The sequence below is a fragment of the Lissotriton vulgaris genome, chromosome 9 (assembly GCF_964263255.1).
Source record: "Lissotriton vulgaris chromosome 9, aLisVul1.2, whole genome shotgun sequence".
NCBI classification, from domain to species: Eukaryota; Metazoa; Chordata; class Amphibia; order Caudata; family Salamandridae; genus Lissotriton; species Lissotriton vulgaris.
The window spans coordinates 640583419-640611205 of record NC_141697.1 but is presented as its reverse complement, the minus strand read 5'-3'; the positions used below and the strand labels follow the sequence as shown (position 1 = coordinate 640611205).

The 27787-nt window shown below is 48.8% G+C and overlaps 1 protein-coding gene across 1 annotated transcript in view; it reads right to left on the bottom strand.

The window, feature by feature from the left end:
• Positions 1-27787, bottom strand: part of LOC147692019 (uncharacterized) — a 413918-nt gene that overhangs the window by 210207 nt on the left and 175924 nt on the right. The window lies entirely within an intron of this gene.

The following is a 27787-nucleotide window of genomic DNA, read 5'->3' as shown; positions in this document are numbered from 1 at the left end:
TTGGTAGATAGCACAGGTGTGAATGTGTTTCTTTTATAAACAAACTTTATTGGATTTCTTATTTCGGTTCACAACAGCCAACATTAAGCACAACGACCCATTGTAAGTATATGCGCAGGATACAACATGGCGTACATAAAAGAGTTACATTCTCATATATCCATTGAGTGAACCACTGAAAAGAAAGAAACCTAAAGGAACCATGCTGCTGTTGAGCAGCAAAGAGGATAAAATCTAGGTATCATGCTTATGTCCCTGGATACTCTCCCCGCCCTCTTCTGTTTCATCAACTACATGTCCACTGGTACTCAACGCAGGCTATACATGAGGCAGCACCTCCTGATCCGAGAGCGCGGTTTGTGCAGTCGGCCGTGCCAAGACAATACCCCTATAATCTGCCCATCATTACCATATACTTGTATGCTTATGGGGCCACCCCGGGGCCCTAAATACCGGTTCCTCCAGTCCAATGCAGAAGGCCAGACCTGCTTCCAGACCTCCAATAAAGGGATGGACTGGGCATTCCATGCACGGGCTATATGTCATGCTTGGCCAAGTCAGGCCCAAGAACTGGAGGTGGTGTTGATATCTGTTGCCTCTAATGTCCTCTGTGATGTGTAGCAATGCGAGCTGTGGTGTACAGTGTAGGGTCCACCACAGTACCTCCCCCAGACATCCATGAACCCCTTTCCAAAACCTGTCCAATACCGGGCATGCCCACACCATGTGAATAAAAGTGGCATTCTCTACCCCGCAACTCAGACATGCCATGGAAGCAAGGAGTCCGGCCCTATAAAGCAACCCCCTCATGTAGTATGTTCTGTGTAGGTATTTCAGCTGTATAAGGTGTTGACGTGTGATGGCAACCGACCTAGGAGATTCTAATGCTTCCCACCAGTCATCATTATCAATAGGTCCTATGTCTGCTTACCAAGCCTCTCGTAGAGAGTCTAGTGTTGATGCGCGGAGTGTGATTAGTCTTTGTTAAATCTTAGAAATGTTATGTTCCTCCAGATCCCCCATGAGAAGCCGACCCTCAAGGGGGTTGAATTCCGAATGGGCTGTACACTCTTTAAGGTGAGGGGCTTGTGCATTGCGAAACTGTAGGTAACAACAGAACTGGGTACGCGGCATGGAGTACTCCTCCAGCAAATCCAAAAAGGATTTAAGTGTGAGACCGAGGACAAAGTCTCCTAGGGTGGAAATCCCTATTCAGTCCCAGGTATGAAAACCCTGTAGGCTCTGTAGTTGTGGAAGCATATAATTGGACCATAATGGGGCCTCTCCTGTGAGCCACTTCTGCCAGCCAATGCGACAGAGAGATTGACAGTACATGGTTAGCACCACTTTTGTAGTCGGGGGAAGGCGTGGATAGCAACCCAGCCGTGCAGATATTTATATAATGATATGTACCCTAATAGCCATCTCTCTAGATTGTATGCCGGATCGTTCGCTGGGCTGTACCACCAATCGTTAAGGACCTGCAGGTGGGAGACAGAATAGAATGATTGTACATCGGCAGCAGCAATGCCCGCACAATATATGGAAAGGAACCAAGTACATAGAGCCAACCTAACCAAGCCTCTCCCCCCAAAAAACTTGTTCAGCATCGTGTTAATCTGTCCAAACCACACCTGTGTGATGTGATAGGGATGATTCTGCATTTGGTACAGGAGCTTAGGGAGAGAGATCATCTTAAATATTGCTGAACGACCCAGTAGGGACGGGTCCCGTTCAGGACTTCAGCTCCGTCTTGATCTGACGCAGGACCCTATCTATGTTGGGTATCCAGAAAACCTCTGAGCTGTCTGTGACATATACACCTAGGTATTGTATACCATCCTGCATCTGGGAGAGGTCAGTGGCCCATCTGTAATCGTCTGGGGACCCACGAAGTGGCCATAATATGGATTTTTTACATTCATAAAGAGCACTGAGGTCTCTCTGAATAGTCACTTAATTTGCAGAATGCGGGGGCCAAACTTGTGCGGGTTGTCATGAAGAAGAGGACATCAGCATATAGGGCCAGCGCATCAGACATCCCAGTGGACCATTCAAAGCCCCAGATCGAGGCATCTATGTGGACCCATTGCGCAAGTGGTTCAATGTCTAGCGCAAACAACAGGGGTGAGAGTGGATACCCTTGTCTAGTAACCCGACTAATCGGAAATGCTGCTGAGACCCTACGGGCGATGTGTACCGACACCGTTAGGGCATGATATAACATTTGTATATATGACATGAACTGTGGGCCAAAGTTGAGGCGCTCCACAGGGTAAAGAGATAAGACTAACTAACGAAATCAAAATCCCTGTCGATGTCGGCTAATAAGAGGGTTGCTGGACGATGCAGGCGAGCCACCGCCGCTATTGCATTATGAACCAGGGGTATGTTGAAGCGCGTGGCCCATTGGGGCATAAAGCCCGCTTGGTCCGGGCGAATTAGGTCCGGGAGATACACCAGCAATCGAGTACCCCTGGGCATAGGACTACCCTGCGCTCGCGGAGCGTGCGTAGTTTGCGCAACTATGCGCTACACGAATTGCACGTAGCACAGTGCAAAAACGCGTACCATAGCGGGCGATTTTTGCTTGCTTGCGGTCCTCAACGTAAAGTTGGCCACCGCAAGCGAGCAAATAACATCCCAGCAAGACTTTTTCCTCGCTCGCGATCAGCAACATCAAGTTGCCCATTGCGAGCATGGAAAATAAAACTCCCAGTGAGATTCTCAACGCGGGGAGGTCAGGTTTCTCATTGCGAGTGGTCGCATATGCTTGCGACTGCTCGTGATGAGAAACTACCAGTCCGCTTTGAGAAAGCTACCACTCGAGTCAAATCTACTCGAGCGGCATAAAACGACTGCTTGCACTGTGCAAGATGCGGTTTGCAATGATTGCGCACAAGCATCCGGCACTGTGCAATCAGTGCGAACAGCATTTTCCCTACCGCACTACGCAATTCGCGTAGCTACACGTAGCTTGCATGGTGCACTTCGCGTAGTGCTACTACGCGAACTATGCCCAGGGTTACAATCGGGTCGCAAGCGCCTTAGCCAACAGCTTAGCCTCAACATTCAAGAGAGCAATTGGCCATTAGGAGGCATGAAGTTCTGGAGGACGCCCTGGTTTATGAAACACTACAATTTCAGGATCTTGCCTGTCTGGGGGCATGCACTTGGACTGCGTTGCCTCCTGTATAGCCGCAAGATAGTGGGGCGCCAGCAGGTCCATATACGCCTTGTAAAACTTGCAAGGAAGACCATTGGGGCTGGGGGCTTTACCCAAGTGTAAATCTGCTAATGCAGTGGTCATTTCTTCCAGAGTCAGAGGGGCACCTAGTGAACTTCTAGCCTCCTCTGAGAGAGCCCGCGGAGGGAGGTCGTCAAAAAATTGTTCCATCTCTGCGCTCTCGATAAACTCCTGGGCAGAATATAGGGAGCGATACTAGTCCGCAAAGCCATTTGCCAATTCAACCGGATCTGTTACCAGCGTGCCATCAGGGTTATGGAGGCTTGGGAAGGGAGCACTCGTCTGTGCCTGCTGACATAATTTATACAGGAGTTTACTAGATTTGTCCCCCCACTGATAGATCCTACTTTGTGTTGCCAACCATGCGCCACGGGCCTCATCCATCAGCTCTTCCTGGTATTGCTGCTGCACCAGGCGCAACTGACGTCGCACTCCCGCCCTGTCCCTGTCACGAGACTGATGCTCTAGTGACATAATTGTGCCTCTAGCTGAATAAGCAATTGCCGTCTACATTCTGCAGCACAAAAGCTAATATCCACCCCTCGCAATGTTGGCTTCATTTCCACCCAGAAGGTGCAAGCTGGAGACAACAAGCCTTCATTGTGTTGAATGTACTCTGATAGCATGTTATGGATACGGGCACAAAAAGTACGGTTCTGAAGGTGCTAGACTGAGTTGCCAACGAAAGGGAGGGGTTTGTGGGCCTATTAAAAGATGCATGGCCACCGGGGAATGATCCGACAAACCTCTGGGGAGGATCTCGGCGGTTGGTGCCTTGTGGGCAAGGGGGCAAGATATAAATATGTAATCAAGCCTAGAGTAGGAGATGTGGGTGTGAGAAAAATATGTGAAGCTAGTCTCAGTGGGGTGATGTAACCGCCATGTATCGACTCATCCCACCATGTCCACCAGGGTCAGCAACTTTGAAGAAGGGGGTCCCATCCCTGTCCCCGCTGTGTTCCACCTATCTACACCCGGAGACATTACATCATTCCAATCACCTCCAATAACTGAGAGGCTGTTGGTAGGGAGCCCCAGATCTTAACTAGTCGGTCCAAGAAGTTTTGGCCGAGTGGAGGAGGAGCATTTATACTGTCAAGCACTATGTGTTTGCCCGCTATCGTACCATGCACAAATATGTATCGGCCGTACCCATCAGCCAATTTTGTATTAGGGCAAAGGCTACTCAGCAGTGAATCAGGATAACAACCCCCTAGAGCCCCGAGTGAACCCTGCATGGAAGCTGTGTACATAGCCATACCAAACTAGACATAAAGCCTTCGTGCCTAGCATATGTGTCTCCTGTATAAGAAGATTATAAGCACCCATGTGTTTTGCCTGTCGAAGGACTGCACCCTGTTTAATTTTATCAAGCAAGCCCCTTGTATTCCAGCTCACTACATATAGCTGCCGGGAGACTGTCTTAAGGGTTCTGCTATCAGTGTGTCATGGGATACATAGCCATGGGTACCTGTGATCGGGCGGGGTAATCATAAGGACATGCATGCTAGGCTGGCAGCAGAGAGCAAAACGAAACAAGCTAGAATTTGAACTAACAACCCAGCCCCCACCCATCCCACCCAAATACCTTCACACCGCAGAAGTATCTGTGCGTAGAGCCTGGCTACCCACCCCCAACATGGGGGCGGGAGACCGTCTCTCCAATGGATCCCCATACACCCTGAATGTTTCTAGTACTAAAAGGGGATAGGAGCAAACTGACATATGTGGCCCAAAAGAAAACTGGAAACATATCGGTATATATGAAACAGTTCCTGGAAAGCCTCCCCTGAAAGATAGAGGTCTGCCCGGACGCTTCACTTCTGTGCAGCAGGCAAATTGTTGACATCTTGTTTGTTAGCCCTGGTTCGCCATGAAGGTTCTGGATCTATGACACCTTCTTTCTTTCCGTTTAATTTGTGTTCTCGTCGAGTCTCCTGTCGAGGAGTGTGAGTCTCTGAGTGGCGGGGTATGTGGTCTGAGCTTTTGTTGTTCATCCAAGCAAAAATCTCCTCCAGCATGTCAGAGAATAATGTGTGAGAGTTAAAGACCATGCTCAGGCGCGCCGGATAAAGGAGCATGGACGGGATCTTGAGGTCCGGAAGACGCGCCTTGGCATTGCTGAAGGAATAGCGCTGTTGTTGCACCATCTTTGTATAGTCCTAGAATATCATGATGGTAGGGGGCTCATACTTCAATTCGGTTCCAGGCCTGGCTTTCTGCGGAATCGTGTTGCGATCTCTAAAGTTTAAAACATGCCCAATCATGGGTCGAGGACAAGCCAAGGGGTGGCAGTTTCTGTAGTACCTTGTGTGCCCGTTCCAGCACGAAACACGATGACACAGCGTAGCTGGGGAGCCATGAGGTAAGCCATTGTGTAAGGAACTTTCCAACATGTAGCCTTCAAAATTTTCTGGGAAGCCCTTGAAGCATAGGTTATTCCGCCTGGCTCGCCCCTCAGTGTCCTTCACTCTCAGTGCAAGACCTTTGATGAGCTGTTCTAGAGAAGTAACTTTCTGAGGTAATGTGGTTACTGCATCTTTAACTCCTGAGACCCTTGTCTCTGTCTCTGTGATGCGGTCAACGGTGCTGCGCAGGTCTTGGTGCAGGAGGGACACCTCCATCCCCACCGCTCCGAACTGGACCTCCAGTGCCTGCCTGGATTGGGTAATGCAAAAAGAACTATTGATGGACAGACATAAATTCACCCCAGTACAGAGACCCGGGCGTAAATCCATTGTTTTTTGCTCACCATGCCATTCCAGTTTGGACCTAGCCATATGCAAATCAGTCTTGACCCTGCGCCCAATGGGAACAGTCCAGCCCGAACTGCCAAGCCAGGTTCTCCCTGGCCTGGAAACAAGCATCCTAGCACCCGTTTCGGGGCTTCACCCTTCTTCAGTCAGGATAGCTTGATTCCAGTGGCATGGAGAGCACGGGAATCACGTCTGAGCATACCTGTCCCACTCAGGGTGACAAATGCAAAAAAAACTATTCATGGACAGAATGCAGAACAAAGGTTGGGATTGGGTAATGGCCTGTAGAAGGGCTGTGTTGTCCGCTAAGCTGGGTACGACCTCAGCACCCTCAATGGGGGGCACCGCAGTGGCTGCATATCTGTCCAAGGTGCTTTGTTGAGGGCCAGGCAGGCTGCGTTCTAAAAGGTTGTGATCTGCGCTTCCCAGACCTACAACACCCTCATCACACCCGGACTGCTCTGCCAGCTACCAACGCGCTAGGGGGAGGGGGCAAGGACATGGATATCACCAACTAGGCCTGGTCCACCTGAAATCTCGGGCCCCTGTTTCCAGCCACCTCATCCAGCCAGTGATGTCATCTACACTGACGCTGCCAGGTGGCTTCTCTTATCAATGGATGTACTGACGAATGATCGTCTACTTCCCTGGATCGCCAACTGGGTATAGCTGCTCAGGTGTCCAAATGAAGTTCCCTATGTAGTCCCAACTATACCCCAGATCCGGTCCGGCAGGTTTCTGGGCCGGAGGAAATACTGACCGGCACCAAGAGGGGGCCCAGAACTGTGGTCTGCCCCTGGCCGTATCACAAGTGAAAGAGGGAGGCTAAGGGAGGGCCCCCTACTCAGTTGCAGACCGCAACGGACACTAGTCTGACGACTTCCGCAACCAGGAGCACGCCCTACTCCCCCTAATGGGTTCCTCACCTCACCACTGCCGCGTGATCTCCAGCATCTTCTGGCCGCCTCCCGAGGTCTACAATCCTCAATCTGGGGAGCACCACTGGACCTCGTGCTGCGTGTCTGGCACACCAGGCTCCAGCTGTCTCCACCCTGCAGGTTGCGGGCCACTCCTGCAACCGCAGACGTTGGCTGACAAAATTCAGCCCCACAGGTATTCCGCAATTCAAGACGCTGGCCTTGGCGCCGCAATTTCGCTAGCGGGTAGGGGAGACCTCCAGACGTGTCTCGCACGGCCTTAGCGTTGTATGCCACACTCACTAAGCCACTGGCCATGGCCCACCCGCGAGCCTGGAAGGAGCAGGGGACTGTCCGGTGGTGACCTGTGGTCCAAAAAAACGCCTGGAGGCACCCCTGGGCCCGCTGGAACTGGGGGCTCTGCTCCACAGCCTCTAGGAGTCGCTTCCAGGCAGGAGTCAAGTCAAGTCATTAAATTTATATAGCGCGCTACATACCCAGAGGGTCTCAAGGCGCTTGAAGAAGGGTGGGGAATTACTTGTCGAATATCCACGTTTTAAGTTGTTTTCTGAAAGCAAGGTGGTTCTGAGTAAGGCGAAGGTGAGTGGGAAGTGAGTTCCAGGTTTTAGCTGCCAGGTAGGAAAAGGATCTACCTCCCATGGTGGTTTTGTATATGCGAGGTACAGTGGCAAGGGCTTGGTTGGAGGATCGTAGCTGGCGGGGGGGGGGTGTAGAAGGATAGTCGTGTGTTAAGGCATTCGGGTCCGATTTCGTAGAGTGCTTTGTGTGCGTGGGTTAGGAGCCGGAAAGTAATTCTCTTATTGACGGGGAGCCAGTGGAGGTTTTTCAGGTGACCAGAGATGTGTTCTTTACGCGGGATGTCTAATATGAGTCTGGCTGAAGCGTTCTGGATGCGTTGGAGTTTTTTCTGGAGTTTTGCGGTGGTGCCGGCGTAAAGTGTGTTTCCGTAGTCCAGGCGGCTCGTGACCAGTGCGTCGGTGACCGTTTTTCTAGTTTCGGTGGGGATCCAGCAAAATGTTTTTTTGAGCATGCGAAGAATGTTGAAGCAAGATGAAGAAACGGCGTTGACTTGTCTGTTCATCGAGAGTGAGGAATCCAGGATGACGCCCAGGTTCCGAGCGTGGTCCGTCGGGATGGGTGCTTTTCCAAGGGCCTCTGGCCACCAAGAGTCATCCCAGGCAGAGGGGGAGGTGCCTAGGATGAGGACTTCTGTTTTGTCTGAGTTCAGTTTCAGACGGCTGTGCTTCATCCATTCGGCTACTTCTTTCATTCCTTCGTGCAGGTTGGTTTTGGCGGTGTTAGGGTCTCTGGTGAGTGATAGGATAAGTTGGGTGTCGTCGGCGTAGGAGATGATGTTGAGGTTGTGTTGGCGTGCGATGACCGCGAGGGGGCTCATGTAAACGTTGAAGAGGGTGGGGCTGAGTGAAGATCCTTGTGGTACGCCGCAGATGACTTCAGTGGCTTCTGATTTGAATGGTGGAAGACGGACTCTCTGGGTTCTTCCGGTGAGGAACGAGGTGATCCAGTCCAATGCTTTTCCTTGGATTCCGACGTTTCTGAGGCGTTGTAAAAGGGTGCTATGACAGACCGTGTCGAAGGCTGCGGAGAGGTCGAGGAGGATGAGGGCGACTGTGTCTCCATTGTCCAGTAGAGTACGAATGTCGTCTGTTGCTGCGATGAGGGCGGTTTCAGTGCTGTGTTTGGCTCGGAAGCCGGATTGTGAGGAGTCGAGGGATTTGTTGGTTTCGAGGAATGCAGCGAGCTGGTTGTTGACCGCTTTCTCGATGACTTTGGCCGGGAATGGAAGGAGTGAGATAGGGCGGTAGTTTTTGAGTTCGGTGGGGTCAGCTGTGGGTTTCTTCAGGAGGGCGCTGAGTTCGGCATGTTTCCAGCTTTCCGGGAAGGATGCGGAGTTGAGGGAGCAGTTGATGACGTCTCGAAGGTGTGGTGCTATAATGGAGTCTGCTTTGTTAAAGATGTGGTGAGGGCATGGGTCTGTGGGGGATCCTGAATGGATAGAGTTCATCAGACGGATGGTGTCCTCAGTGGAGATTGGCTTCCAGTCATTGAGGATGTTCAGGGAGGGTGGGGGTCCTGCAGGGGGATGGGTGGGTTGGTCTTCGGGTCGGTTGTCGAAGCTGTTGTGGATGTCTGCAATTTTGTTGTGGAAGAATGAGGCTAGCGAGTCGCAGAGGGCTTGAGAGGGGGTGATGTCGTTGGAGTTGGCCAAGGGGTTGGTAAATTCCTTGACGATGTTGAATAGTTCCTTGCTGTTGTGGGCATTGTTATCTAGTCGGTCCTTGAAAGCGGCTTTCTTGGCATTCCGGATCAGTTGGTGGTGTATGCGGGTGGCGTTCTTGAAGGTGTCCTTGGTGCTGGTGGATGGGTCTTTTTTCCAGGCCTTCTCAAGGGAGCGACAGAGTTTCTAGGATTTCTTAAGATCGTCGTTGAACCAGGAGGCCTTCTTGCTGCCTAGTTTGATTTGTCGTTTTTTCAGTGGTGCTAGGATGTCGGCACTGTTGGATAACCATTGGGTGAGGTTGGTGGCTGCTTGGTCTGGGTTAGAGGAGAGGGCTGGGGGGTTTTGAAGAAGCGATGAGGAGATCTGGTCGATGGAGATTTTGTTCCAGTTTCTTTGCAGAGTGGGTTGGGGGTGGTTGTTGGAAGTGGGCTTGTTGTAGGTAAAGTGAACGCAGCTGTGGTCAGTCCAAAGGAGAGCTGTGGTGTGGCTGAAGGAAACATGTTTGCTGGAGGTGAAAATAGGGTCGAGTGTGTGACCTGCGATGTGGGTGGGGGTAGTGACAAGTTGTTTAAGTCCGAGGTTGGTGAGGTTATCCAAAAGGGTGGTGGTGTTGCTGTCGTTGCTTTTTTCAAGATGAAAATTGAGGTCTCCCAATAGAATGTAGTCCTTGGAGGGGAGTGCGTGTGGGGTAATAAAGTCAGTGATGTCTTCACTGAATTGTGCTCGGGGTCCTGGAGGCCTGTAGAGAAGGGTGCCTCTGAGTGTGGTCTTGGGGTCGGTGTGGATCTGGAAGTGGAGGTGTTCAGAGTTGGCGAGATTGACGTCTGAGCTGATTGAGATGCGGATGGATTTCTTATGGACGATAGCGATGCCTCCTCCTGTGTGGCCGGTACGGTCCTTCCGGATGATCTTGTATTCTTCTGGGATGGCAATAGTGATGTCTGGGGCTGAGGATGCGTTCATCCATGTTTCAGTTAGGAAGGCGACGTCCGGAGAGATGGTGTCTAGTAGATTCCAGAGGTCAATGGCGTGTCTGTGGACCGAGCGGGTGTTGAGCAGGATGCATTGTAGGTGGTTGGGGTTGGATACCTGTTGTGTGTTCGTAGATGAGGAGTTGTTCTTGGTGCCGTCGAACTTGCAGGAGTTGCAGGAAAAGGGTCCATGGGTGTGTCCGGGGGCGGCTTGGACGCAGTTGGGGAGTCGGCCGGGGTTAAGGGCTAGGAGGGTGGAGGCATCGTACGTAGTGCGGGAGGGGTGGACAATACGAGGACCAGGGGGTCTGGCGCGGTCCAGGCGCGGACGGGCGTAGACGGGCTTACCTTTGGTGCACCTTCGGCGCGGATTGGGCGCGAACGCTGCGCGTGTACGCTGCGCGCATGGGCTACTGTCATATATGGATGGTGGGAAGGGGGAGGGGCGAGGGCTGTTCAGCTGGGAGGCGGGGCGGGCTCACGAGGACGCAGACCTCGGACAACAACAAAATAAACAAAATGGCAGCGGGGGGGTGAGCAGAGCACAGCGCCGGCGGTAAACGCGCACTTAAGTAAAATCAATATCAGCGGAAGCGAGGCGAAGCAGCGCCCAGTGTCCTACAGTGAAAACAGGCTTTACAATGCAATGCAGTTTAATCACAAGCGAGGCGAAGCAGCGCCCAGTGCCCTACAGTACACGCAAGCTATACAATGCAATGCAATTAAATCACAAGCGAGGCAAAGCAGCAATGCAATTAAATCACAAGCGAGGCAAAGCAGCGCCCAGTGCACAACGATACCAGGACTCGCCAGGGAGGTTGGGGAGCGACCTCTCAGCAAGTAGCACTGAAGCAGGATTATAGCGGGCCGCGGAGCTAATTCAGCAAGTGCCCCCCTCCCCACAGGTGTGAAATTTAGATGATTCCAAGTCAAGGACTGATTTGAAAAGTGAAAGATTAGCCATTACTAAAGAACATCGAGAAACCACATATGTATCACACACGCACTCGCAGACGCACACAGGCACACAGTGGGGTGCCTCTTGCTGTTAATAACAGATGTTAGCAACTATTATCCAATATGAGAGTACTCATTTTATTAACTTTGCAAGAAGTAAGTCATCAGAATTCAAACCTCATAGAAACCATAAATAACTGTGCATGCTTACTACTACCTGCAAAACTGAGCCGAGAGAAAGTTGGAGCACATTTCGATCCTTTTATTAGATATCTTTGTCCCTTGTCTACTCCTAGCAGAATATAACTACCCTGATGACACTTAAATTTGCTGTACTTGAACTCTTTATACTTTCCTCAATCCTACACTATCTCCTTTGTCTGCACACAGTGATGTAGGCCAAACCAGACAAATGAACTTTGACCAGCTATGCTCAGCCAATCAAACTATGCTCCTTGACCACAGTACTAGAGATCGACGATCCAAAGTTGTAGCCTCTCTGTTCCAGCACACCTTCCATAAAATTCTGTAGTTCTTGAAACCTGAGACTTTGATAATCATTTCCTGAGTAACGGTACAAAGGAACAATCCAGCACTTGCACTGTTTAAGGTAACTTGTTAAAAAAAAACAGTAAATGTCCATCAGCTTTGTAACTTCTTCTTCAGGCTGGGCAGAGTGTGCTGTCCCACAAACAGCCCTTCCAGTTAGCAGTAAAGATAGCAAGAGGGAGAACACCAGCCTGAACCTTATGTGAAGGGCTTTTGTGAAGGGGGATTGATTTTTTCCATGTACGACTCAAAGGGTGGGTAGAGCTTTAGCTCTAAGAATCTTTTAGTTAAGAACCCCTTGAATTGTTGTTGGGTCAGCTTCATATCCTTGTACTTCCAAAAGAGGGTTTTTATCTTTTTGGAAGAGGAAGGTGAGAAATTATTGTGATGGAGTCTTATTATGATATCTAGAAGAGGACTGGGGAACCTTTAATTCCTAAGGATACACCATAGTTTTTTTCTGAGGACTATATCAAATGCCGCTTTAAGGTCGACACACGTGACAGAGACTATCCCTTGGTCTCTGTCACATTTGTGCCCTTAGCTGTGCATGCCCAGGAACAGCGAGGGTCTCCGACCCCCTTCGGTGGGCTTGAACACAGCCTGCTCCCTACTCAAAGGACAAGGTCAGCCCCCCTCCCCCTCTACCCGGAACAGGATAACATGCCTGGTTGCTACTTCAATCTAAAAATCTTTTAGTCAAGAGCCCCTTGCATTGCTGTTGGGTCAGCTTCATCTCCTTGTACTCCCAAAAGAGGGACTTTATTTTTTTTGGAAGAGGAAGATGAGATAACAGTGGGGTCCATCCAATACTCTGACAGGTCTGTTGTATCTAAGACCTGCTTCACAGACTTCATCCAAGGCAAAGTCACCTCTCCCTTTTGTCTGCCCAATATATCCCTGAAGCCCACCCTATAATGTTCCAATTCGGGGGTAGACCATGTTCTAAGCCAGTATGATATTGGTTTGAGACACAATACAGAAATAATGGACTGGATGCCTAGATCTTGTTTGAATGATAGCGGGTACTTTGGGAGAGTTTAAGGCCGCCCTAAAACATTCATTTTCGGCTACCCTTATGGCGTCTATGTTACTGTAGCCCCAGAGTTCTGCCCCACAATCTGCATCTGCAGGTGCTCACTGTGTACATTTTGATGGTAATTGGTTATCCATGATTGGCATATTTGTGTCACCAAGAAGTCCCTAGTAAAGTGCACTGGGTGTGCCATGACTGGTGATGATAAATGCTACTAGTGGGCCTGCAGCACTGATTGTGCCACCCACATGAGTAGCCCTAAAATGGTGTCTCAGGCCTGCCACCGCAGTGCCTGTGTGCAGTCTGTGAACTGCCATGTCCTCCTGGTCAGTGTCCCCACTGACCAGGCCTAACCCTTCCCTTTCTGTGCACATTGGTCACCCCTATGGAAGGCTCAATGTACCCCCTTGGGCAGGGTGCAGTGTATGTGGAAGGTAGAGCATGTACTAGAGCAGGTGACATGCTCTGGTAGTGAATGACAGTCATTTTCGTTTTTCACTATAGTAAGGCTACCTTGCCCATAGGCTATCATGGGGAATGCTGGCTACAGTGGCTAGGAAAGGTTATTTTTAAAACCTGTGTTTGAGAACAGCACTTTTAAAGTTGCTGTTCTCTTGTCTGACCTTTCTATGTGCCTCGGCATGTTTGTTAATTGGCTGTCTGGTTTGTGAGTTGCAGGGGCTGGATGACTCCCAGAGGCTGAGTGCCCATCCCTGGGCTGAATAGCTCCATCTGCATCTTGAGTGGTGGGAGGGGGTAGCACCTGGGCCTGAATAGGGCTGTGCCTGCCTTCCACAATGCTGGCTCCACCTTCTGCTGGGTGGCTGACGACCCTGCCCCTCTCTCTGAAAGGAAAGGAGAGACCAGGAAAACAAAGTGCTCAAGGAACACCCAGAACGGCTTCAGACCGGCTCAGAGCACTCCTGCACAAAGGAAACAAAGACTTTTAGGGGTATAAGTACAGGACCCCTGACTATAGAAAATTAGATCATCCTGGAATCAAGAAGGAACCTCTGCCAAGGAGAAAGCTGGAAGACTGAAGAAGGAAGACTGTCCTGCTGTTGCTTTGAAATGAAATGAAAAATTATATTTATATAGCGCATAGACTACCCGGAGGCCTCGCAGCGCGTAACTGAATTCCAGGGCGGTGGGCTAGGGTGGTTAGTAAGCTCTTCCAAACAAGTGAGTTTTTAAAGACCTCCTGAATGACATTCGGTTGTTGTTCTCTCTAATATCAAGTGGGAGGGAATTCCACCTTCTCGCAGCATTGTGCGAGAATGAGCGTCCGCCCCAGCGGGCCTTGTTGATTTTCGTCGTGGTGGCTAGATGCAACGAACTGGAGCGGAGCGCTCTGAGAGGGAGGTAGGGATTGGCTAGGGGGTGCATGATGGCAGGACCTGTTCTATGGATGGCTTTTTGAACAAGGCACATAGCTTTGAATTGTACCCTGGCAGCCACCGGAAGCCAATGCAGCTTCTTTAGGGCCTGTTTGGCCGACTGCCAGCGTGGAATATTAAAGAGCAGTCGAGCCGTACAGTTTTGAGTGACCTGAAGTTTGTTAATTGCTGCCACCGGGGCTCCTAGATAGAGGGCATTGCCGTAATCCAGGCGGGAGAGTATCATTGCCTGTACCATGACTCTCCTCGCCTGGAACGGAAGCAAGGGGAGCACTTTCCTGAGCATTCTCATTAGCCCAAAGCAGGTGGAGGCCGTTTTAGTGGCCTGGAAGGTGAAATCCAAAGATTTTTCGAGCCAGACCCCCAGGCTCTTTATCTGAGGTTTGGCGGGGGGAGGGGAGCCTAGACACGTGGGCCAACTTGACATCAGGATGGTGGGTGAGGGGTTGCCCAACAGCATTTTTTCTGTCTTCTCCCCGTTTAGTCTGAGGCAGGAGGATTGCATCCATTTAGCCACTGCCTCTAGACAGGGGCCCAGTGTGCTAGACGACCCCTCAGCCTGGTCCAGTGAGACCACCAGATGAGTGTCGTCTGCATAGGTGACAATACGAACACCAAAGGGATGGACTTTCTCCACCAGGGGCCTCAGGTAAACGTTGAAAAGTGTGGGGATCAGTTGAGCGGCTGCATGGAGGATACTGCTTCCCCCTCAAACACCTGGAAGAAGCGCTCATCCAGGAAGGAAGTCAGCCAAGCCAGGGCCGTGCCCGACACTCCTATGCCCTTCAAACGATGTAATAAAGTGGCATGGTTGACCGTGTCGAACGCGGCGCTGAGGTCTAATAGTATGATGGCTGCTTCCCGGTCAAGCACAGATCTTGCTTCTTCAGTGACTGCTAGCAACGCTGTCTCAGTTCCGTGCTGCGGGCGGAATCCCGTCTGGGAGGTGCACAGCAGATTATTAAATTCTAAATAATCTACTAGAATATTATTAATATGCTTTTCTAGCAGTTTACTCATCCAAGGTAGTAAGGAGATGGGGCGGAAGTTAGCTGGATTATTTTGGTCTAGAGAGGGTTTTTTCAGAAGGGCTTTGACCATTGCGCTTTTCCACGCGGCTGGGACAGTGCTCGAGGTGATGGAGGAGTTAAGGACATCGAGGATGACTGGGCGGATAGCGTCAATGACCATGGTAAGATACTGAGGGGGTGCTGGATCGCTAGGAGATCCTGAAACAACTTTAGGGATTATTTTATCCAAAGAGGTGGAATCTAAAAGAGTGAATTTGTCTAACAGACAGGGGGCCAAAGTATTAGGACTTGCCGTAGTGGCAACGTCCGTGCCACTTCTATCCATGGCAATTGAGGAATAGATAATCTGAATCTTCTGCGAGAAGAAAGTTGCTAGCTTGTTGTAACGAGCTAATGCTCCGTCTGGTGACATACATTCGGGGGGGGGGGTAGGGGAATCAGTGATTTAGCTATTTTTAAATTTTATTTGGGGGCGTTCGCAGCCAGGTTGATTTTTGATTCATAAAATTGGGCTTGGGCTAGCTTAATTTCCTTTTTATACAGTCCAATTGCGGCTCTGTAATCTGCTTTCTTATGCTGTGTACGGTCCCGCCTCCAAGCTCTTTCCAGTTTACGACATGATTGTTTCATGTCAAGTCAAGTCAAGTAAAACTTTATTCGGATACAATTTTGTGTCCATACAAGTATACAGATGATTAAAAGCGTTATTTAAAATCATAAAAATATTTGGTACAAAATATAACACGGGTAAGATACATTTGTAGTAAAAAGAACCGTAACCAATCATTAGCAGCAAGAATTCATATTAAAAAAGACTAATAAACAGAGACATCAGCACACTTATAACGCCATTAGTTTCTGTTACAACCCCAGAACACAGTCTATCATTTTACATTTTACACAGAGTCATAGTTTGCGCGATATCTAACACACATTTTTAAAAATCGGGCTATTGGGACGATGTTATACTCAATGTCCAAACATTGTAGGGCAAGAAGGGCCGGACGGCAATGTCGTAAGCCCATGAATTTCACCAATGGGATAATCCACCGCTTACGTGGAAATTCATAATAGCTGCAAAAAAAGACTGTGCAGTAACGATTGCTCTGACTGCCCATCACATGGGCAACAGGACAGGGTGCTAGACCAGTCTTTTATCTTTGGAAAAGTTAACAGCCGATGGAAAGTATTAAACCGGAATCGCGTCAAAAGATATTTATCATAAGCATTGACACTGCTTAGTAGATATGGCTGAATCCCATGTGAGACTTGCACCGAGACTAGATGGAGATTTGTAGGTTTTAAGATCTCAGATGCCGAACGAAGCTCACGGAGATGGGATAGACACACATTTTTCAGTTTTTTACGTGAAACTTCAATTATGGTCTCGGGGGTTAGAAAGGCTGTTTCCATGTTTACATCTCTGAGAAAATTATAAACGTAAAGTAACCATGGGATATTTCTCCACTTTTCCAGTGTGAGGCAGTCAGAAATAAGTAAGTGTGTCAGTTTACATTCTAAAGTTTGTTAACGACTTTGCCATAAAAGAATTGGTTCGACAGCAATAAAATCGGTAATATAGTCCTGACCCAACTCCATATGACAACCGAAGGTTGGGGAGCTTTTTGGGGCTGCCAGCAGATACCGCAGGAAGCCGTTTTCTACTTTTTGGAAACAATCCGAGTTTACATGCCCCCATACCCCTGCCCAATACATTGCCACTGGGCAGCACTTAGCCCTGTAGATCTGGATGAGTTCCCGCGAGAGGCGCTGTCCCAGTTTTTGGGCAAATGTAACCAAGGCTGTTGTAGCTCTAAGGAACCCCATCTTTCTGGCTAAGAGTGCTGGACGCCAGCTAAAGGTGCTATCTATCTGGATACCTAAGTAAGGGTATGAGTTTACGCTTTCCAGGGTAATATTATTGATCTGAGCGCCACCAGGATGTTTAATGCGTTTCCCCAAATGCATAACAAATGTTTTCTTCGTGTTTACATTTAAATCTAAACTTGCCATGAAAATGCTGTATCTGTCAAGAAGGAGTTGGAGTTGGCGAGGGGTCCTGGCCATGATGACCGCGTCGTCCGCGTAGAGCAATGCGGGTATTGGACGGCGGCCTATCATGGGCAGGTCCTTGCTACCTTCAAGCATCGCAACCTCCAATCCATTCGTGTAGAGATTAAAAAGGAAGGGTGCCAGAACGCACCCTTGTCTGACACCCTTGGCTACTGGGAAGGATGTTGTAAGTTCCCCCCCCCCCGTACCATACCGTACTTTAGCTGTGGCCCCAGTATAAAGCTCTTGGATAAAATATACCAAGGGAGGATCTACCCCCATGGACAAGAGGAGTTTCCAGAGTTTGCTGTGGGAGACGCAATCAAAGGCCGCCGAAAGATCCACGTATGCTAGATGCAGCCTCCCCTTTTTTGCCCCAACATATTTACCTATCAGCAGAGATAGGTATAGAGCCTGCTCCACTGTCCCCAGACCCTCTCGGAAGCCGAATTGCAGGTCAGAGATCACTTGGTTACATTCGGCCCAGTCTTGGTGTCTTTTAAGGAGAAGGCGACCCATAACCTTGCCTGTGGAGTCCAGGAGGGAGATAGGACGATAACAGGCATGGTTATTACGGTCGCCTTTTTTAAAAATCGGAAGCAGAATAGACGTTGTCCAAGACTCGGGTAGGCCGATTTTAGTGGCTGCTTTAAAGACCTTTGTGAGGATGGGGGACCATAATTCTAGATTATTTTTAAATATGTCCACGGGAACGCCGTCGGGGCCTGGAGCTTTGCCACACTTGGAGGCTTGTAAAGCATTAAGTACCTCTTCAAGATCAAAATTAAGATTAGAAGAAATAGTTCTGCTTTGATAGTTTTGGGGAACCGGCAACTCCTGAATAGCTGTGGAGAACTGTGTTGGGGGATCCTCCAGGGTGCCAAAAATCTTGGAAAAATGGGCAACCCAAGCAGCTTCACCCACTGCTACCTCTATCCGGGGGGTTGATTGCTGATCAGTTAAAAAAGGTGTTCTTACTATTTGCCAAAAAGTGGCTGAATCCTTAAGGGAACAACTGCGGTGGAGCTTACCCCAAAGATCTTTCTTAATGTCCACCTTACAGGATTTAAGTTCTTGCTTATGTAGCTTTCTTAACCTCGCAACTTCTCCCTTATCCCTAACGGTGCTAGTCAGGGCTTTCTTTAATAAAAGGTAAGCACTCCTTGTAGCGGGGTTGAACCATCCCTTTTTTGTTTGGTTGGGGCCCTTAATTTTTTGCGAAACAACTCTTTTTTAATTTCGGTGGTGATGGCAAAAAAACCAGTCAATACCTGGGCAGGGTCCGACTGTGGGCTTAGGCACACTTCAACAGACGGAAGAGCACGTTTCAGTACTGCAGAAGTAACCTTTTCAGGATCCACTTTGTCCCATTTAATTGCGTACCCATTCAGTTTATTTACTCTTAGTGACTCCTGTGGTAAGAGTGTTTGCTTGCTACATAATACAGGGTTATTAGGGATAGTGATAGTAAGAGTATTGGGAAAATGATCACTACTGGCATTGGTGCCTGTTCGAAAGCTACATATTTGCTCTTTAATGGCTTGGGACACCAATATGTAGTCAATCAGAGTTAATAGACCCCTACCATTAAATGTCGGGGTAAAAGGCACAGGAGGGGATAATAGCTCATTTGCAAAGCCCATGTCTAAGTTAAACATTATTTCAGTGAGGGAGTTCCCTAGTTTTGTGTGAGGGAAATGTGTTAAACTAAGGCCCGAATCATCAACAATACCACAATTGGTTGCGTCCCCATCCTTACAAAGATTTAAGTTAAAGTCCCCTCCCCAGACAATGCCTATAGTAGAGGTAGGATTTTTGAGCCGCTCCTCCATTAAAAACAGGAAAATATTTTCAAGAACTGGGAGTACATCCTTTGGAGAGAGATTGTTATAGAAATTCACTATATAAAGCACGTGTGTTTTATTTGGTGTTATTTTAAGGATCTGAAAGTGGGGATTGCTGTTCGTTAATTTAATATTGGTGATTTGCAAATTATTTGAGACGTAAATCACCAAACCACCTTTCGCTCTACCATATGGGGAAGGTTGGGCAGGGGAATTAAAGGTTTTATAGCCTTGCAGGATAATGGGAACAGTTAGCCAAGTTTCTTGCAGGCATAAGATATTATAAGCCTTAATACTAGAGAGCCAAGATGGAAGGTCTACCTTAGTACGCAAACCGTTTATATCCCAGAATATCAAGTTGAGGGATAGGCCAGGTCTTACCGAACCCCCCTCAATTACAAAGTCTACAGCTGGAGGTTTAGTCAGGGTCCTATGTAAGCCATTGCCTGGGGTTGCTACAATCGGAAGAGAGATGGAAGTCTCCTGCGCACACAAGTGGGTCATCTCCACAGCCCTGGTGGGGGAAAGGGATAAGGATTCTTGATTTGCTACATTACTGCATTTCGGGGGCGTGGGGGACAGGGAAACTGGAAGCTTTGGTGAGTGAACCAGTCAGTCATTAGCATCCAGGCCTGATAGGAGGTTAAATCTATTAAACGTTTGGAAGGGTTCGGACCAATAGAATGGGTTATAGTCATTGTAACCATTACTGCTAAAAACGTAGCCATTCTGGGTAGGCCTAGGACGATTATTAGGATAGCTAGTTTGTAATCCCCGGTTTGGAATGAATTCTACTGCTGATCTTGGGTAGAAGAAAGTCAGTTCACGTGTTGTGATACCCCCTAGTCCACTGTCCTGGAAATCAGTTAAAATGTAATTCGCAGCTCTACTATCTGAAAAATTAAGGAATTAGTTACTTACCTGTACACTATAGTTCTCCAGTATTATCTTTCATAGATTCACATGCTTGTATCTTCCCCGTCGTCATGGTGGGAGTCTCACGGTAACAGAATGACCAAGCAGTATCATAGAGAAGAAAACTGCATAGAAAATCCCCATAGGGACTGTAATATTTGGTAACCAGACCATTTCCTTGTTTGGTCCAAAAGTCAGCCAATCAGCATTGCTGCCCTGCCCTCACACTCCCCAGCAGAAGCTTCCTGCCTCAGATTTCCGTCCCCGAGTGAGAGACATGGATAATACTGAGAAACAGGATCTGTCTGAGAAACGGGGAGGCGGGCGGGCGCATGTGAATCTATGAAAGATAATACTGGAGAACTATAGTGTACAGGTAAGTAACTAATTCCTTCTCCAGTATTACATCTTTCATAGATTCACATGCTTGTATCAGAGTAGTAAGCAGTGCTCACAAAATTTGCAGCGTTTCCAGGACAGAACCCAGAAGGAAGCTCTGCAGCAAAGCAATGATAGAACAATACATAGCAATATAATATTATATGTGCAGCTATATATATATGTACGAACAGAAATCAAAGTACTGCTTAGAAAAATAATCAGACAATTAAATCATACCTTACTGAAATAGGCGTTTCAGAACAGCTTGTCCCACTGCCGTGTCCTCTTTCCACGCAGTGTCTAGACAGTAGTGCCTTGTAAATGAATGCACGCTCTTCCACGTCGCTGCTCTGCAGATGTCGGGCAGCGACACTCCTGAGAACAAGGCCTTTGAAGTCGCCATCTTCCTTGTGGAATGTACATTCACCTTAGAACAGAGCGGCTTTCCCGCTTTCTCATGACATTTCAGGATAGCTGATGATATCCATCTGGCAATACTCAGTCTGGACAGAGGAAGGCCTTTCCTTTGACCTTCGAAAGCAATAAACAATTGTTTGGATTTGCGGAATGTCCTTGTCCGTTCAATGTAGAACTTCAAGCATCTAGAGATGTCTAGAGAGTGCAATGCCCTTTCTGCTTCCGATGAGGGATTGCTGAAAAAGGTAGGCAAAATGATAGGCTCATTGAGGTGAAAAGACGTAGGAACTTTGGGAATAAAAGTTGGATTTGTCCTTAATATAACCCTGTCCTTGCGAAATTGTAAGAAGGGCTCTTCCACTGAAAAGGCCTGAATTTCGCTAACCCTCCTTGCTGATGTCAGAGCAAGCAGTAAGGCTGTCTTCCAAGATAGGAACTGTAAGTCTGCTTTGTGTATAGGCTCGAAAGGTGGCCTCATAAGTTGTGACAGGACTGTATTGAGGTGCCACGGCACTGGTGGACGCCGGATGGGTGGAAAAACTCTAAAAAGTTCTTTGATAAATTCCTTTATTATCCTGGAAGACCAGAGGGATGGCTCGTTTGGCTTTCTCCTGAAACGTGATATTGCTGCCAAGTGCACCTTCACCGAGGCATGCGACAGACCTGCCTTAGATAGCGACAGCAGGTAAGGTAGAATACCTTCGGGGTGTACTTCAAAAGGATGTAAGTTTTGACTGTCGCACCAGTGGCAGAAACGGGTCCATTTCGCTGCATATGTTTTGTTTGTTGACATAGCTCTGGCTTGCGAGAGAATATGCCTGCATTCCTGCGTAATGTCTAGGTTTTGGAATTCCCGCTCATGAGGTTCCATGCTGACAATTTTAGTGATTGCAGATCCGGATGCAGAATCTGACCGTCTTTCATGGAGATGAGGTTCTGGAATGTCGGAAGCTGGATCTTGCTGCCCTTCGACATCTGAAGTAGTTCTGAAAACCACGCCTGCCTCGGCCAGGCTGGTGCTATCAGTATGACATGGCACGGTTCCAATCTCATCTTGCGAAGAACTCGCGGTATTAATAGAAACGGAGGGAACGCGTAGGCAAACACTTCCTGTCCAGTCTATGTGGAATGCATTTCCCTTGGATCAATGCTAATGGTACCTGGACGCAAACTGAACGCACTTTGAATTGTTACTGGTTGCGAACAAGTCTAATGTGGGAGTGCCCCACCTTTGAAACAGGTTGTGAAGCTGAGTGTCGTGCAGTTCCCACTCGTGCGTCACATTGGAAGTGCGACTCAGGGCATCTGCCCGTATGTTGAGGACTCCCTGTATATGTTGTACTTGAATTGAAATGCCATGGTTTATCAGCCATTTCCAGATTCTTTGCGCCAATGTCGACAGCTGTTTGGATCTTGTTCCACCCTGTTTTAGCAAGTAAAACATAGTCGTGGTGCTGTCCGTTTGGATAAGTACCGACGATTGGCGTATCCTGGGAAGGAATGCTTGAAGTCCCAGAAACACCGCTTTGAGCTCCAACATGTTTACGTGCAGCTGTGCTTCCCAGTCTGACCAAAGGCCCTGAATCTCCAGCTCCTAAAGATGAGCACCCCATCCTTTCAGCGAAGCGTCCGTTGTCATCACGTAGTCGTGATCTCGAGGAACAAAGTTCAAGCCCTGGTCCAAGTTCTTCTGAACCTTCCACCATGACATGGCCACCTTCATACGGTTTGTGATGGTAATCCGATCCTCGAAGGTTCCTTTGGACTGAACCCACTGCTCGTCCAGTTGTTCCTGCAAAGGCGTCATTCGAAGGCGGCAATTTGGTACCAGTGGGATACAGGATGATATCATCCCCAACATGGACTTGTACACTCTCACAGAAGTGGACCTTTTTGTTTGAAGTGACGCCGTTAGACCCATTATCTTTCTCATTCGGTCTTCGGAAGGATAGGCCTTCATTGCTCTGGTGCATATCCATGCCCCTAAGAATTGGATGCCCTGGGCCGGAGTCAGCGAGGATTTCTCCAAGTTGGTCCGTAGTCCCAAGCGCTGAAACAGCCGGATGCAGCACTGAAGAGATCTTGTTGCCTCTCTGAATGATGGACCTGTCACCAGCCAGTCGTCCAGATATGGGTAAATGTAATGCCCTTGCAATCTTAAGTGGGCCGCCACCGGGGCCATGCATTTGGTGAACACTCTTGGGGCCGATTTGAGGCCGAATGGCAGGACTTTGAATTGAAAGTGGCGACTCTCCACGATGAATCTTAAATATTTCCTGTGCTTCCGATGAATGGGAATATGGAAGTACGCATCCATGAGATCCAAAGACGCCATGTAGTCTTTTTCCTTTATCATTTGTAGGATCTCTTGCAACGATAGCATTCTGAAGGGTATCTTCTTTATGTATTGATTCAGATCCCTCAAATCCAATACCTGTCTCCATTTCAGGGTTTGTTTCTTTTTGATGAGGAAGAAATGCGAATAGAAGCCTTTCCCTCTGAGATGTTGCGGCACTTCTTCTATGGCTCCCTTTTGCAGAAGCGAGTGTACTTCCTTCTGCATTTCCTGACGATGTTGGTTGAGCCTGAGCACTGGGGGATGATCTGGTGGCATTTCTACAAATTCCAGAGTATGACCCCTGCTTATGACATCTAGAACCCATTTGTCCGATGTTATGGACATCCAGTTGTTGAAGTATTGAGACAGATAGTGGTCGTTTTCCGGGATCTGTTGTGTGGGGAGCGCCGGCCTGAAATCATTGACGTCTGTTAGACTGTTGATTCTTCCCTCTGGTGTTTGTTTTGCCCCTAGACTGCTGCTGGTAAGAGGAGTTGGAGGACCTGTACTGGTTGTTGGCATTGTATTGACGATATCCCTGTTGGTTATACGGCTGATATCGATTGGTCTGAAAAGAGGGTCTTTGATTGAATTGACCTCTTGGACCCCTTTTTCGAAAGGACTGAAACCTTCCCTGTTGAAGGGATCCCAGCGCTCTAGCTGTATCCGTGTCAGATTTTATGCCTTGCAACGCCTCGTCTATATGTTTCCCAAATAAATTTTCGCCATCAAAAGGCATATCGACAATCTTCGCCTGCACTTCCGGGCGAAACGATGTTGCTTTAAGCCAGCCTTGCCTGCAAAGCGAAACTGCCCCAGCCATCTGTCTGAAGGCCATAGACGAGACATCCATGGCGATGTCGATTGATTCGGCAGCAGACCTAGCTCCATCTTTAAGGATGGCCGCCGCTTCCTCCTTCCTATCTTCCGGTAGCGCAGATAGTATGGGTGCAAGATCGGACCACATCTGCCTGTTGAAACGGCTAATAAGGGCCATTGCATTGGCCGCTTTAATAGTAGAGGCTGCCATGACCGCAAACCTCTTACCGGCACCGTCCATTCTCCGTCCTTCCTTGTCTGGTGGCACCAAGGAAGTAGCCACCGGGTTTTTAGAATTCCTCTGCGCCGCCTGCGTCACAACTGACTCCGGTCTGGGGTGCCCTATAAGACAGGCTGCTGCAGACTCTGGCGCTCTGTACTTCTTTTCAATCCGAGGAACAGAAACCGCTATGGAAGCCGGAGTTTTTAAAATCTTTAGGCCCTCTTCCCAGATATGAGGGATAATCGGAATTGAACGAACCGATCTTTTGGCATTGTCCTTGAAATCATACAAGAAACATTCCGTCTCTTGAACTTCCACATCCAAATTGAACCTCTTAGGCGCTTTCTCCATGATATCATGGAAACCTCCGATGTCTTGAGGAGGGGAGGTAGACGGTAGTGGGATAGGTGACGGGGCCGATGGCAAAATGTATTCATTCCATTCCTGCCCCGAAGCATCATGAACAAGTTCTCCTTCTTCAGGTTGTTCATCCTCGTCGGATTCCGTTAGGTCATCCCTTATAGTAACTACTGGCGGTGATCTCACCACTTGTTCTTGTGATTTAGAAAAGGGGGTGGTGATGAACAGAGTGTCTGAGTTAAACAGACCACTCTTACCCAGTCCAAAGATCAGGGCTTAATCCATCACCGTTATTTATCTCACTGCCCCATCCCAGCTCAGAACCTGGCTATATGCAAATCAGTCTGTCCCTGGCCCAGTGCATCATGGGAACAGGGCAGACTAAACTACCAAGCCAATTCTTCACCAGAAAGGAGACAAGCTACCGGGGACCGGTTTCTGGCATTTCAGCCTTCTTCGGCCCGGCTTGCTTGAATCCTGATGGAGCAGTGAGAAAGGGACTCATGTCTGAGTATACCCTGCCACACCTATAGTGGCCAAAAACGATTTAGAAAAGGGGGTGGTGATGAACAGAGTGTCTGAGTTAAACAATGCCAGAAACCGGTCCCCGGGAGCTTGTTTCCTTCCCAGTGTAAGAATTGGCTTTTGTAGTTTGGTTTGCCCTGTTCCCATCATGCACTGGGACAGGAACAGACTAATTTGCATACAGCCGGGTTCTGAAACTGGGATGGTGCAGTGAGCTAAAAAACGGTGTTGGATCTAGCCCTGATCTCTTGACTGGGTGAGAGCTTTCTGCTTAATTCAGAGACTCTGTCCCTCACCACCCCTTGTTGTAAATATTTTTGTCCACCCTAAGCGTGGAAGGGTATTCTCAGATGTGAGACCCTTGCTCATTGCACCATCAGGATTCAAGCAAACCGGGCCGAAGACGGCTGTAATGCCAGAAACCGGTCCCCGGGAGCTTGTTTCCTTCCCAGTGTAAGAATTGGCTTTTGTAGTTTGGTTTGCCCTGTTCCCATCATGCACTGGGACAGGAACAGACTAATTTGCATACAGCCGGGTTCTGAAACTGGGATGGTGCAGTGAGCTAAAAAACGGTGTTGGATCTAGCCCTGATCTCTTGACTGGGTGAGAGCTTTCTGCTTAATTCAGAGACTCTGTCCCTCACCACCCCTTGTTGTAAATATTTTTGTCCACCCTAAGCGTGGAAGGGTATTCTCAGATGTGAGACCCTTGCTCATTGCACCATCAGGATTCAAGCAAACCGGGCCGAAGACGGCTGTAATGCCAGAAACCGGTCCCTGGGAGCTTGTTTCCTTCCCAGTGTAAGAATTGGCTTTTGTAGTTTGGTTTGCCCTGTTCCCATCATGCACTGGGACAGGAACAGACTAATTTGCATACAGCCGGGTTCTGAAACTGGGATGGTGCAGTGAGCTAAAAAACGGTGTTGGATCTAGCCCTGATCTCTTGACTGGGTGAGAGCTTTCTGCTTAATTCAGAGACTCTGCCCCTCACCACCCCTTGTTGTAAATATTTTTGTCCACCCTAAGCGTGGAAGGGTATTCTCAGATGTGAGACCCTTGCTCATTGCACCATCAGGATTCAAGCAAACCGGGCCGAAGACGGCTGTAATGCCAGAAACCGGTCCCCGGGAGCTTGTTTCCTTCCCAGTGTAAGAATTGGCTTTTGTAGTTTGGTTTGCCCTGTTCCCATCATGCACTGGGACAGGAACAGACTAATTTGCATACAGCCGGGTTCTGAAACTGGGATGGTGCAGTGAGCTAAAAAACGGTGTTGGATCTAACCCTGATCTCTTGACTAGGTGAGAGCTTTCTGCTTAATTCAGAGACTCTGTCCCTCACCACCCCTTGTTGTAAATATTTTTGTCCACCCTAAGCGTGGAAGGGTATTCTCAGATGTGAGACCCTTGCTCATTGCACCATCAGGATTCAAGCAAACCGGGCCGAAGACGGCTGTAATGCCAGAAACCGGTCCCCGGGAGCTTGTTTCCTTCCCAGTGTAAGAATTGGCTTTTGTAGTTTGGTTTGCCCTGTTCCCATCATGCACTGGGACAGGAACAGACTAATTTGCATACAGCCGGGTTCTGAAACTGGGATGGTGCAGTGAGCTAAAAAACGGTGCTGGATCTAGCCCTGATCTCTTGACTGGGTGAGAGCTTTCTGCTTAATTAAGAGACTCTGTCCCTCACCACCCCTTGTTGTAAATACACTTGTTCTTGTGAGGCAGAGCTTGATTTTGGGGGCTGTGAAGAAGGCACCTGCGTAGATGGTTGAGAGGTGTTCGCCTCTGGGAAACGACGGTAGTAGTCGTTTATCATGAGCCTAAGGTCAGATACTAGAGACACAGGTATGGAAACCGTCTCCTGTCGCTCCTCCTCACATGATTCCTCTTGTTGCTCCTCCTCATTATAATCACCAGATTCTTGAAAAGACTCGTATCTGGAAGATTGAGGTCTGTCCTTGAAGGAATATACTTCCTCTTCGTCCGTGTCTTGGCTCTTTATCTGAAGCTGAGAAGGACTGTAGGCGGCACCTGAGGACTCCTCTCCATCTGAGTCCTGCTCTAACAATGAAGATGGTGGTAAAGGTGAAATCTGCGTCCATGAGGTGAACTCCGCAGATTTGCTGATAGTCGCCGAACCCCTGGTCGACTGAAAAGACCGAATAGAGATCATGGTCTTCGCGATTTGAATGCTTTCGCCGTTGTCAGAATAATTTTCGTCGACGGAGTCGTCGACGGTGCCGTCGACGGGACCATCGTCGACGGAGCCTTCGTCGACGGGACCATCGTCGACGGGGCCCCCGTCGACATCCTCGACGTCGAACCTGTCTTCGACGAAGTCGTCGTCGGCGGTCTCTTCGTTGACAGTGAAATCTTACTCGTCGACGTTGTTGTCGTCGACGTTGTCGACGTCGACGCAGCTTTAGATCCTATCGTCGACGAAGCCGTCGTCGTCGACGAAGTCGTCGTCAACGGTGAAGTCGTCGACGGAGCTGAAGTCTTCACCACAGATTTTGGAGCAGAAGCTAGGGAACTGATCGATGGAGCAGACCCAGACCCTTTCAGACTTGACTGCTTCTTCAGAGGAGTAATAGGAAGAGATTATGTTGCTTTCTCCTTTGATTTACTCTTTTTAGGCTCCACTTTCTCCTCAGAAACAGAGGCCTTTCTCTTCTTGGGTGTCATATGAGAAGATTCCTCCTCAGAATCTGAGCCTGTTGTGGCCTTCTTCTTCTGAAGCCATAACAGCAAGCGAGCCTCCCTGTCTCTAAGAGTTTTGACAGGGAAGGTTC